General features: G+C 27.2%; 1 protein-coding gene across 5 annotated transcripts in view; it reads right to left on the bottom strand.

Annotated features, from left to right (window-relative positions):
* LOC111679071 (signal transducer and transcription activator) overlaps positions 1-11,393 on the bottom strand; it is a 67,035-nt gene extending 55,642 nt beyond the window's left edge. For 2 of the 5 annotated variants that reach the window (XM_046947753.1, XM_023440563.2), the window contains exon 1: positions 10,928-11,392. The gene's annotated coding sequence lies outside the window, so the exon portion shown is untranslated. Of the gene's footprint in view, positions 1-9,808; positions 10,046-10,927 lie in introns of those variants that run through there. The other 3 variants (XM_046947750.1, XM_046947749.1, XM_023440564.2) reach the window with 3 other exon arrangements.
* Between the last annotated feature and the right edge of the window lie 1,416 nt (positions 11,394-12,809).

Raw genomic sequence — 12,809 nt, 5'->3', positions numbered from 1 at the left:
TAGTGGTAAAGGGTATATAATATACTAAGAATATCAATAATTTATACTGTTTTATTTCTTAAATTTATGATCCTTCTATTAAGCATTTCATGTTAACTGTCTGAATAATTATAATGTCTAGCAATGTTTTATATTTTTAAATTTTGTACTGTTTTTTTACAAAATTATTATTTACTTTGCCAAAGTAGAAAATGAGTTAAAATTTATTTAAATGTCAAATTCGTGCTGTAGTTTCAGTTTTTTTTAATTTATTTAAGCCTTATAATAACATGAATATATTTTAAAATAAATGTGTAAGCATTAATAAAATTCGTCCCAGTCGACTGAGTGGCTGACTGATTTTGACATGTTACACATACAAAATGTGAATAACAACAAAATGTTATTTATGTACTCGTCGTTTGTTTATGTAAATTAAAATGGGGGGGGTTTGTGTGTGTAAATCAAAGAACAGCATAGATTGTTGCAATTATTTTGGCCTTTTTTAACAAAGAACTAAATAGAACCAAATTGTACATGTCTTTGAGACATATTCGGGAATCGCTTAAAATGAAAGTTGAAGGACAACTTTTGCTATGATAATTTGTTTTCGCAGAATTTAACACTTTTATGCACAAAGCCAAACCGCTGGACTTTTTTGGATATGACCTTAACACATACTTTATTTTGATCATTTTTGATGAAAAATGGAAAAATTGTTTTCGAAGGATATCGCAGGATATTCTTTTTAGCATGTGGTAAAATTCTAAAATTTAATGTAGCTGTGAACTCAAAATAATGCTCTAAATTGAGAAAAAATAAAAAAATCTTGAAACACTGCGGTGTCCCGTAAAACAATTAAGATATCGTTTTCGATTAGTGAATATCAATGTGCTAAAGTGAAAGTTAAATGGCATAGATCGGTAGCTTACACCTCGAGAGACAACAATGCCTCTAGATTATATATGTACAATGATTATTATTATGATCATACTCATTGCAGTATTTAAGTTCAATTCGACAATTGAGATTTCACTTTCGAAACCATGCACTTTCAAAACCATCCTTTAAAACAAACAATGATCATTTATTAATATTTTTCGGCTAAGCTGAAATCAGGTAAAGGTCCTAATTCCAAATTCGATCAAGCCCTTAAACACGACCAGGAGAAATTGAGAGCCTTAAAGTCTCTTGAAAAAAACAAGATTAATGTTATAGATTGATCAATTGATGGTGAATAACATAAAACGATTAAATTTAGACTACAACGGTGGATCTCGTATAAAGCTGGATGTAGAATGTCTTGACGTGTAGAATGCTTAAAGTAGATCTACTTTCTAGTTTTATAAGCGTCACAAGCGGCGCACGAACATATCATTTGATTTTGATATTTTATATTCTTTTTTTTTATTAACATCGGTTGTCAAATTATATACATACGTATGACAACACAAGTCAAAATCAAAATTTTATACACATCCGAATTGACAAACAATTCGTAGCCAATAGTGAGCTTATTTAGGTTTCGATAATGTATTGTTGCAATGTTGACAACGTTGCGTTGTTAATATTACAAGAACAAAAACGTATTGTCAGACAAATGTATATAACAATGGATTTTATTGAAAAATTTGGTGTCAATTTGGGACCTATCGTGTATTGTATTTTCCCTTTGTATTGATGAGTAAAATGCTTAAAGTAGGTTAACTTTTATACGCATCGTAAGCGATGCACGAACATTTCATCTCAGTTTCTTACAAACTTTTCAAAACAATGCTAATATTTCGGACGACCAGACGTTATCTGAATTAATTGTTTATAGAAACGATCAATAAATACATAATTTATTTCCAAAGACATAATGCAGAACAGATTTTGTATTGATTTCTGAAATGTACGAAATATAATAATAGTTTATTACAAATGTTCGGTTTAAAATTCTATTGCTTATGAACAAATTTTATTAGCGTTTACTTCTCGCAAATAATTCATATGATCGACTGCTGTTAAAGGTTTTACTGATAAGTAGAGTTAATGATTCATCTCTGAGAGCAAATTTTTTGTTTTTTACAAACAAATTTAATAAATTGTTTAAAAAAGAATATTGTGATTAATTTGTTTATAAATATTTTTTTTATTTTATATTTATATATTACTTGGAATATTTGAATTATCCCTGTAAAATGCTTTTTTAGACTCAAAATTTAAAATCATTAAAAGGAAATTGTAAATTATACGATTGACATTTAAACCAACATCTGTAAAAATAAACTAAGTGCAAAACTTGCATCCTCAATAAGCTTTTAATTGACAGCCAAGAAATGTCATAAACTGATGTAGAAAATTCTTCTAGACTTGACATAACTCATTAAAAACGATGCAAATAAAAAACAGCAAACAATTGTTAAAAACCGCAAAATAAATTTATGCTTCTATTAGAATTGCTAACGAATGCTCATTTGAATTCATAAAGTGTTTACAAAATATTCATAATTAATTTATTTCAAAAATGTTTATCCTTTAAATAATAGCAAAATACTCTTTAAACAGCCCACGCATAAATGTTAATATTTTTTTTTAAGTCTGTCTGTCGTCCAATGTAAATAAATAAGCAAAATTAAAAAAGGCAGAACTCAGAAAAGTAAAAATATATATATACATATGTACGTACAACTGTGGTTATTAAAATAGGTATGTTTTATTTAATACAAATAGTTAATTTTAGTTTTTTTTTCATTCTAGAAGAATTATTTTTGGGAGAAATGTTCTAGACAAATTTCTTATGGGAAGAAAGTTTACAATACTACAGTTTATACTACTACTACTACTACATTATACTAAACAACCTCCCAACAGTTCGACGGTACAGTCCCGAACTGACCATTTAACCTACCACTTGTGATAGCCCCTAGCCACCTGACTACCCAGGTGACCAACCATTTTAACAAGGGCTTATCCTACGAGGAAGTCAATCGTCACTTTATACCCTACAAAGAGACAGTAAAGAGACGATTGCCTCCGCTCTCGCTTACAAAGGGGACACTAAAGTGACGACTGTCTTCATTCTCATTTACAAAGAGTTTATTTGTGACGAAAGATCAAAAACATACGAATTGGAGTCAGCCAGGTAGTAAGATATTAATGGAAATAGAGGTTAAAAATTTCAAGTGTCTACTCTCTAGAATACTTTGGGACAATAATGTGACGATTGACCCGAAAGATATAAATTTGAGTCAACCAGATGGTGGCATATTAGTAGAAAGTAATAATTATTTCTCCAAAAGATGGGTAAAATAACTACTTTCGGAAGTACAACAAAAAAATACTTTTAACCCCCAATATCAGAATGTCTAGTTATTCTTTACCTTAAGGTTAAATTGACAGTTTTCATACAAAAAATATTTTAATCGGCAGAATAACTTTCGGTTAAGCGATAACCGGAGATGGCGTTAACAAGGCTAGGAGTATAATCTCTATGTTACTTGAGGACAGTAAAGAGACGACTGTCTCCGCTCTCGCTTACAAAGAGGACACCAAAGTGACGATTGTTTTCATTCTCGATTACAAAGGGTACATTCGTGACGAATGACCCTAAACATACGAATTACCGTCATACAGGTGGTTAACTATTAGTGGAAATTACCGTCTTTTTTGTATGCATTGACTCTTTGTTGAACTGCTGGGCTATTTTTCTGCTCCCAAATGTAAATGTGCATATTTTACAGATTTTTATTTTTGTTTTTATTTTTTCAATTCTATTTAAAACAGCTACCAGTTTCAGAATTACAGAACAGAGTAGAGAGTGAAAAAGAGTGCAGCGAAATAAATTCTTAACTTGTATTTCGATGACTTCTATAGATTTGTTATTGTATGAGTATCGAGTAAAACCAAAAATAACAACTAATAGTTTGTTTTTATAGTTGTCATATATTTTCATTTTCGTTTTCCTTTCTTTCGTTTTCAACACTTTTTATACAACAACTACAACAACATCGAGAATCAGAGAAAAAAAAAACAAGTTCGTCAATATCTATAAACGTGTAGTATTTTACCCAACAGTTTTTCATAAAGTTAATTTTAATCATTTCAGTAAACCATTTCTTTGGGGGACAGAAAGTTCCTTATTACTACTCTATACTCTATAAAATGATCTATACATATCAATTTGCCTTTTATAGACTATAGGCTATATGAAAGTATTGAGCAAGTTGTAATTATCTCAAGGACAACTAAAACTAAACTCAAATCTAAAACACTTGTTCATTAGCTACACTACGAACTACAGGGTATATATACATGCATTTATATAAATAATAAATGTTTATTTGTATTAACTAGTGTGTTTATGTGGGCACATCGTATCGTATCGTACGTATAACTAAAAACAACAACGTAAGATATTTCTTTTGACGTCGTCATTCCTGGAAATTCAAAAAGGTAACCAACCCGGGCATATACAAACATACAAACTTCTATAAACAAATAAATAAACAGGCAGGCAAATAAACTAAACAACAACTACATACAGCCATATGAATTAAATCGAGTCAAATCGACAAGAAAACAACCAACCAACCAACCAGCTATCCATTAAGCTAATACATAAACGTAACAACCAACCAGTCCGGCAGCCAGTCAGACATCTAACCATTCAGTCAGTTTGTCTGTCAGTGCGTCAACTACACCTTCACTCTTAAAAGTTCGAACATTTTATTTTTGTTCTTACTTTTTATCACATGAAAAATACACAGATACTCTTCGTATTAACATGTGTGTACTTTAAGTTTTAAAACATTTTAAATACATTTTTATTTTAGTTTCTATGATCAATTTTTTTAATGCTACCGAACACATTCATTATTTAGTGCAAATATTTTTGACTATTTATTATTTATTTTTAATATAATACATAAATAGCTAAATCCAAACCTATTGTTCAGAAGTAGAGCACATATGTGATTAGTTCTTTCTTAGAATTTCTGAAATCTTTTAGAATTTTAATTGTTGTCATTAAATTTAGATTTATGATAAATCATACGGATAGTTCTAATAATAAATTAAAATAATATTTGTGTAATATTGAAATCAGAACTCTGTGCTCCGAGAATTGCCACACTTTTCACCCCGTATTCATAAAGATATTAATGGCTTATTTTAGGTTAATTACCCACATTTTCCATACAAAATTCCTACAATAATCCTTCAACAACTTTATTAAGCATTTGTGAATATGGGGCTTCAACTCTGGAGATGCAAATTATTTTCAGTCTGGGTCATAGGATAAAATGATGGATGACACATTTGGTGATATTGTATAGTGGTATCATTTCGAAATGTTTCACCGTCTCATTTAGAGATTTCCTTTCATTCAAAAACCAGACTATTGCTGTAAATTCGAATACAAATTATCCTGTATCATTCATTAAAACTTTGGCTTTAGTACAAAATATTTTACTTTCTTTTTTAAAGAGAACCCAACTTCCCACCATTTCGAAAAACCGATAATTCATGAGCAATTTTATACTTAGGATTTTTACAGCACATTCTAAAAGTAACTTAGAAACAAATAAGGCAATCTATATCCCCGCAAAATTAAATTACACAAATTATCAAAGCACCTTCCCAGAAAAGTGCAAAACAAGGGACAGGTGTACTATATACATACTATGTACATACTATAAATGAAATTGATTCTGAACACAACTTCAAATGTTTATTTGAAGTTCTTTTTGCAATAATGAAAAGGACTTATTGATTTTTTTTTTGTTCTCATTTCAGATTTTTGTTTTAATTACATTTGTATATGTTTTTTTGTTTCTTTTTTTAATATTTCGTTTAAAATATCGTTGTCGGTCGTCATCCGTAGTCATTGACGACGTTTTTCTTGTACATTGATATCGTCTTTTATGGACGGGGTGTTGTGGCGACGACGTCTCTGATTGACGTTCTGAATATTGTTGTTGATGTTGTAATTGATTTTGTTGTAGCTATGTATATAACAATTGTATTTGATGTCTTAAGGAAAAGCCTCAAATAAGTAAAAAAAAAAAATGCTAAAGTGTGTGCTGATATTTTTGTATAATCTTTTGTTGTAGTTTTTCATCATATTATTATTTTCATATAATTTCATGTATTTCCAATGTGTTTTGTTGTAGTTTTATTATTTGTTTTTCAAGTGTTTTTTTAGTTTTCCTTGACAGTGAAGAGATTATTGTGGAGGCCAATTATTTTATTTATATACATATTGCTGTTGTTGTTATATTTGACATTTTTGCCGGTTGTTTTTGTTGACAATTTAGATTTTTTTTGTTGTTTTGACAATTATTCACAATTCTGTTTTGTTTAAGCGTACCTAACTTGTTGTGTTTTTATATTAAAAGTATCTGAATATAATAAGTAGACACAGACTGTTGTGACTCATAGAGTTTAATTTTGAAAAATTGATTCAATGCAACAAAATGAATATTGTTTTTGTTTTTTTGTCAACAGAAATTTTGTATACATACATACATACATACATACATACATACATACATACATACATACATACATACATACATACATATGTATGTATGTAAATTTATAAATTTACCTATACATTTTTGTGTGAATATTTAAATGGGGACATTTAAATGCGTTTAAATTATGGATCATAATAATGAGAAGCGTGTGTTAATAAGAATTTAATTAAATGTATAATTATAAATGGTTACTTTACATACTATAATTATGGTTAATTAGTAAATTTTTAAATTTTGCCCTGTAATTACAACAAATGGAAATATGTATTTAAGATTTACTTTATTTGAATTTTGAGAAATATTTTAAATAATTGTTTTTATATTTTGATAAGCAAATAATAATTGGCAATAAATCATCACAGGCTTTAATTTTAAGTGAAATTTTATATTGTTTCTCGTTTATTTTATAATTTTTTTTAATAAGTTTACTGTGCAAAATATTACCTTTTTATTAGACAACAATGTTGAAAATTAAATTAATTTTAGTCCGAAAAGCACTTTGAAAATTAGTAAAATTATTACAAACTTTACTACAAACATATTTTATTAATTGCCCAGAAAAATTTGTCAAAAAAGTTTGCTTTGTATTGTTGTCTTAATTAAGGGACTTAAAGTCTACATCAAACCCACCTATGGTAAGCGAGATATTGAGGGTCAAATATTATAAAGTTAGAGCTGAAAGTTCTACGCTTCTTCGCATTCTACGCGGCTGTCAAAAAAGTAGAATCAATGCACTTTATGTATATTATTCGAAAACAACTAATTATATGCAAAAATAGTCTTAATCTGAAATGTAGAGAATGTACTAGTCTATAGTTTATTATAATAACGCGTAGGACACATTAAAGATTAGATATTCGTAAACAAAATATTTATAACCTTTGCCCGCAAATATGTAGTTTAGCACATTTTGTTAAATGCACATAATGTTTAAAAGAATGTTATACAAAAAATTATTTTAATTAATAATATTTTTTTGAAATATTTAATTTTAATTGCAGAAATATGTATTTAATCCCCGTTTTTATCACCTCTAGTTATGGTTGAAACTTTAGTTATTTTCCTAATTAAGACAATTTTGGTATTTAAGTTAAAAAAATTGACATTGTAAAAAAGGATTTAAGTGAAATTTAATTTTTTTTTAAATTTTACTTAAGTTCCTTTTTGTGAAAATTTGAATTTTATTAACAATTTTTTCTAATAAATGAGCAAAAAAATAGCTAAAATATATATTAATTAAATCTCTATAGTAAACAAACTTAATACCTGTAAATAATATACATACATATAAAAATTTTTCTAAATTGAACTTTGTAAACATGTTTTTGTTCTATATCCAACGATACGTACATACAAATGTATGTATATTGTATGTAATTACTTCGTATCTACTACTACTACATTCTTACACAGCAACAATAAATATCCTTAATGGACTGTATGACTAAATATGGATTAAAAAATTAAAAGTTTTTTGTTTTTATAAATGGAAAATACATGTTATGTTTTGTTCAGTTTAGTAAGTCTTTTTCTTAAAACATTTTTGTTTTTTTTAGATATAAACTCTATAGCGATACTAGAATAAAAAACTTTTATTTTAAAACAAAATCCAAAAGAACAAATAATGTTTGTTTCAAAAAAAAAAAAACTTACGATTAATAATATTCTATTAGTTGAAGTGGAAATTTGCTGCTGAATATAATATCTACTTAACACAAACAACTTAAATGTATAACATTTGTAATAACAAAGCCTTTATTTAATAATTCAAAACGCCTGCTTAGGTTAGAAAATTTTCATAAATTCATGTAGGTATTTAATGGCCAATTATTAGACAGAGAGATTTTAAATAATATAAAACGTGTTTATTTTTGCATTTTTAGCATTAAAATCATTATCCGTAGGGAACTTTATGTGGAGGTTGGGTTCTATCATAAATCAATTCGCATAAAGTTTATCATTTTAGTTTCTTTAAAACCAGCTTTACATGCTTTGTTTTAAGCCAGTTGTAAGCGCTATTATTACTTTCGGAAGAGGATTCTATTTTGGAGGTACATACGTTCAATTATGGATTGAGTCTTTGTTAAATTTTTAATTGATATATTGTAATTTTTATAAAATTATATTTACTAAAGTAAATTTTTGTGGAGGACTTTGTATGCTAGGAACTATTATCAAACGACAAATACAAAGATACTTTACTAGGATTCTATAGTTGAAACGAAAAGTCGACTTTTTACGACTTTTCGACTTTTTTCGATTTTTTGACTATTTTCGACTTTTTTCCGACTATTTTTTTAGTTTTTCCGACTATTTTGGAGTTTTTGACTTTTTTCCACTTTTTTAAATTTTTCGACTATTTATGACTTTTTACGACTTTTTTCGACTTTTCAATTTTTTGACAATTTATACTTTTTTCCGACTATTTTTTTTTTAATTTTTTCGACTTTTTCCGACTATTTTAGAGTTTTTGACTTTTTTCCACTTTTTTAAATTTTTCGACTATTTTTGACTTGTTTCTACAATTTTCGAGTTTTCGACTCTTCGACTTTTTACGACTTTTTTCGACTTATCGACTTTTTTCGACTTTTTTCGACTTTTAAAATTTTTTTTGACTTTTTCCTACTTTTCGACTTTACGACTTTTTTTACAGACGATAGTCGAGTTATCGACTTTTTTGGAACAAAATAGTCGACTTCGACTTTTTTCGACAAAAGGTCGATTGTTCGATTATTCGAAAGTCGATTTATAGAACCCTATAATTTACTACCTTTAAAACTGGGTTTATATTGAATTATTTTTGTAATGATGCATATTTGTAGCAAATAAATCGTCTGAGAATGTGGATCTTCAAGGGTTGATTTTATCTTAATCAACATAGAGATCAATAAATATAAGTTAAGCCCTATATGTAATAAAACAACTAAATTGTTTAAAGAATTTAAAACCAAATAGGTACCTACTTCCATTCCTAAATTTTTTTGCAAAAGTTTTAAATCAAGCGAACTGTTAAAGGAATAGGGACTAAACGTCTACATTTTAAGCTTAAATTTAACGGTAAAAACTATCTATCTATGTAGGTATATTTTATTGTAATTTTGTAAGTAAATAAATTACAAAATTTATAAATTATTTTGGAAAGCTTAAAAAATATTAATTTTAAAACGTAATGTTTGACATTTATTGTCTATTTTACAAATTGTATTGTTTAGGTATTTATTAAATATTTTAGGAAAAAAAGAAAAAAGAAAAATATTTAAAATGTAAATATTTAAATATTTATATAGTTTATATATTATTCCACCTACCTAATCGAGAAAAAAAACCAATCAGCACGATGTTTTTAGATGTAAAACCGTGGTGATGGCGATGGGAATCAGGAAAATAAGCACGAATCCCCAAACACAAAATTGTGTTCCAACAACAAAAGCAAAAAAAACACCACAAAAAAAAAAGAAAGAGTGAGCAGCAAGAAATGAACAATAATAAAATACACACTTTTTATTATTTTCAAAAAAGTTTCTACTTTCACATAAAAATCGAAAATTTATAATGAAATGTATAACAAATTATAAATTTAAATTAGCTCTTGAAAAAAAATTAAATTTGTTTTTATAACTTTTTTTGTTTAATAAATTGTAAAACACTTTGAAACCAGGAATATTGCGTTGCACTTTTTTAATATAAATATTGTTGTTGTTATTGGGTTTTTATTTCCCCTTCTTTACACTTTCAAACAAAAATAAAATAAAAAAACACAAATCACACGGCAACAACAATAATATTAATTTGCAAAACACACAAAACAAATATAATATCAATTTCTGAAAACGCTGATGGCGATATATGTATATAGTCTTTTGCTGAGTCAAACGGGGTAAAAAATTAAATCAAATGGATTTTTATATATGTATTTATTTTAATATTTTTTTTACACGGGACTAACAAGAGACTAGCACCGAACGTCGTATTGATGGAGCAGTTGAAATTTTTTTTCTTATTTTCTTATATTTTAACAAAAATCAGACTACTATAAAACACAACCGTCAAAGACGAGAGTAAAGAGCACATTAAATTGGCCAGCAAATAAAAATCAAATAAAATCTCTCCCAGACGCATTTATAAGGTGTTATGTAGAGCTCAGTTGATTATTGTTCACCAAAACAACTTTGTGTCAGAATTAGTATTTGTATAAAAAAATATTATTTTTCGAAAGTTTAGAACAACTACTGTCAAAAATTAAGTAAAAATATTTATTTTTCCTAGGAAAATATATAAAAGAAAAACAACAGATATATTTTACCTTAATTCAATAAAAACCAAATTTAATTTTTAGTATTTTATAGAATTAGTATACAACACTGTGTTAGGCAACTACTTAAATAAGCAACTGTGTCAAAAAGGTACTTGTTTTCATTATCACTTACCTCCTACGCTTCTTTATATTTTAATTTTTTTCCCTCTGCAGTTTTATCACCTGTTTCGTTTTCCTTACAATTTTCTTATCTTATTTTTTCCGATATATGTATATTTTTTGTTCTTGCACTGTTCTATAAAAAAATATTAACACTTTGAAAATCTTTTTTTTTTAATTTACAAAACTATTTTTTCTTTAGACTAATTTGTTTTTGTTTATTTTTTACCATGAAATTCTCTAGTCTTTTCTTCAAGAATTCCTCAACACTTTTTTGCACGCTACTTTTTTCTTAGTTAGCACTAGTGTTTTTTAATGTAAATTTATTTTTTTATTCCACTCAAAAATAGTTTTTAATTAAATTACCTTTATTTCGTTAAATTTTTTAAGTTTTTTTTATAGGATTTCAAAGTTTTTTTATTATTTTTACAGCACTTGGGAATTTGCTGCGTATTTTCCTTTCGAGAAGCAACAATTGAATTGCATTTATTAACAGAGCTGCCACTAGATATTTTTATTCGTTTTATTCAAGAAGGAAAGACAAAAAGAAACCAAAAGAAAATTTTAGTGTGACCATGTGTCTACAAATAAAATAAATTCTCCATTCAATTTTATACTGTAATACTAATAATAATTAAATACTATATAGAAATTTTAAATAATTTAGTATTAGAAATTCAAAGGATGTGTGAGCAATTATATACATATATAAGATTTTTAATCCTAATATACCACTTTGGATGGTAATGCAGTGCAATAATGTTCAAAAATACAACTTTGTACTCAGTGTACACTTAATAAGGTAGCCTCGTCGCTACAACAAATACAACAATACAAAAGCAACAGGCGATTTGTTATTGTAGAATAATCCCATCTGTCAAAAAAAGCTGTGTGTGTAGAATGAAAAAGCAACAAATAAACACAATAAAAATATGAGTTTTTAGCAATTATTTAAATTTTTAACTATTAATATTAATATATTATATTAATTAAACGTGGAATGTCTGAAAATCATAACTATATCTATTGGGAAGACCAATTTTCCGAATTAAACGTGTTTTTTGTGAAAAGTGATTGGTCGTGTTAAAAATAGTTGAAACTGATTTGGAACGTATGCCGGAGCTAAAGATTTTCTTTTTTTATCAAGAGAGAAGGATAACAAAGACATTTAATCACGATTGACCTAGAAAACTCCTTTAAAACCATAATTTTCTTCACTTTTTAAAATTTTTACACCTTTTGCGATTTTTTTTCTATGTAAACAAACAGGAATTTTGACAGATAAGATTGTAAAAGCTGATGATCAGCTATGCGGACGAGGCTACCTTATTAAGTGTACACTGTTTGTACTCTTATGTAAATAGAGTGTAGGGTTCTATAAATCGACTTTAGAATAATCGAACAATCGACTTTTTGTCGAAAAAGTCGAAGTCGACTATTTGTTCCAAAAAAGTCGATAACTCGACTATCTCCAATGAAAAAAGTAGTAAAGTCGACTTTGTAAATAAAAGTCGAAAAAAGACGGAAAGATTCGAAAAGTCGAAAATTCGGAAAAAGTCGAAAAAAATCGGAAAAAGTCGAATGAAATCGAAAAAAGTCGAAAAGTCGGAAAAAGTGGAAAATAGAAAGAAGTCGAAAAATCTCAAAAATTGCAACAAATAGATAAAATATAAATAATTTTTTTTATTAATAATAATAACAAATAATAATAATATAATGTTAAATGGCAACATTATAAATTTACGCTTCTGGCTTCGGAAAAATTCGAAAAGTCGAAAAAAGTCGGAAAAAGTCGAAAATAGTTGAAAAGTCGGAAAAAGTCGAAAAGTCGGAAAAAGTAGAAAAAAAGTCGAAAAGTCGGAAAAAGTCGAAAAGTCGACTATTTATAATATATT

Source organism: Lucilia cuprina, chromosome 4 (assembly GCF_022045245.1).
Source record: "Lucilia cuprina isolate Lc7/37 chromosome 4, ASM2204524v1, whole genome shotgun sequence".
Taxonomy (NCBI): domain Eukaryota; kingdom Metazoa; phylum Arthropoda; class Insecta; order Diptera; family Calliphoridae; genus Lucilia; species Lucilia cuprina.
This window is presented reverse-complemented; position numbering and strand designations above follow the sequence as displayed.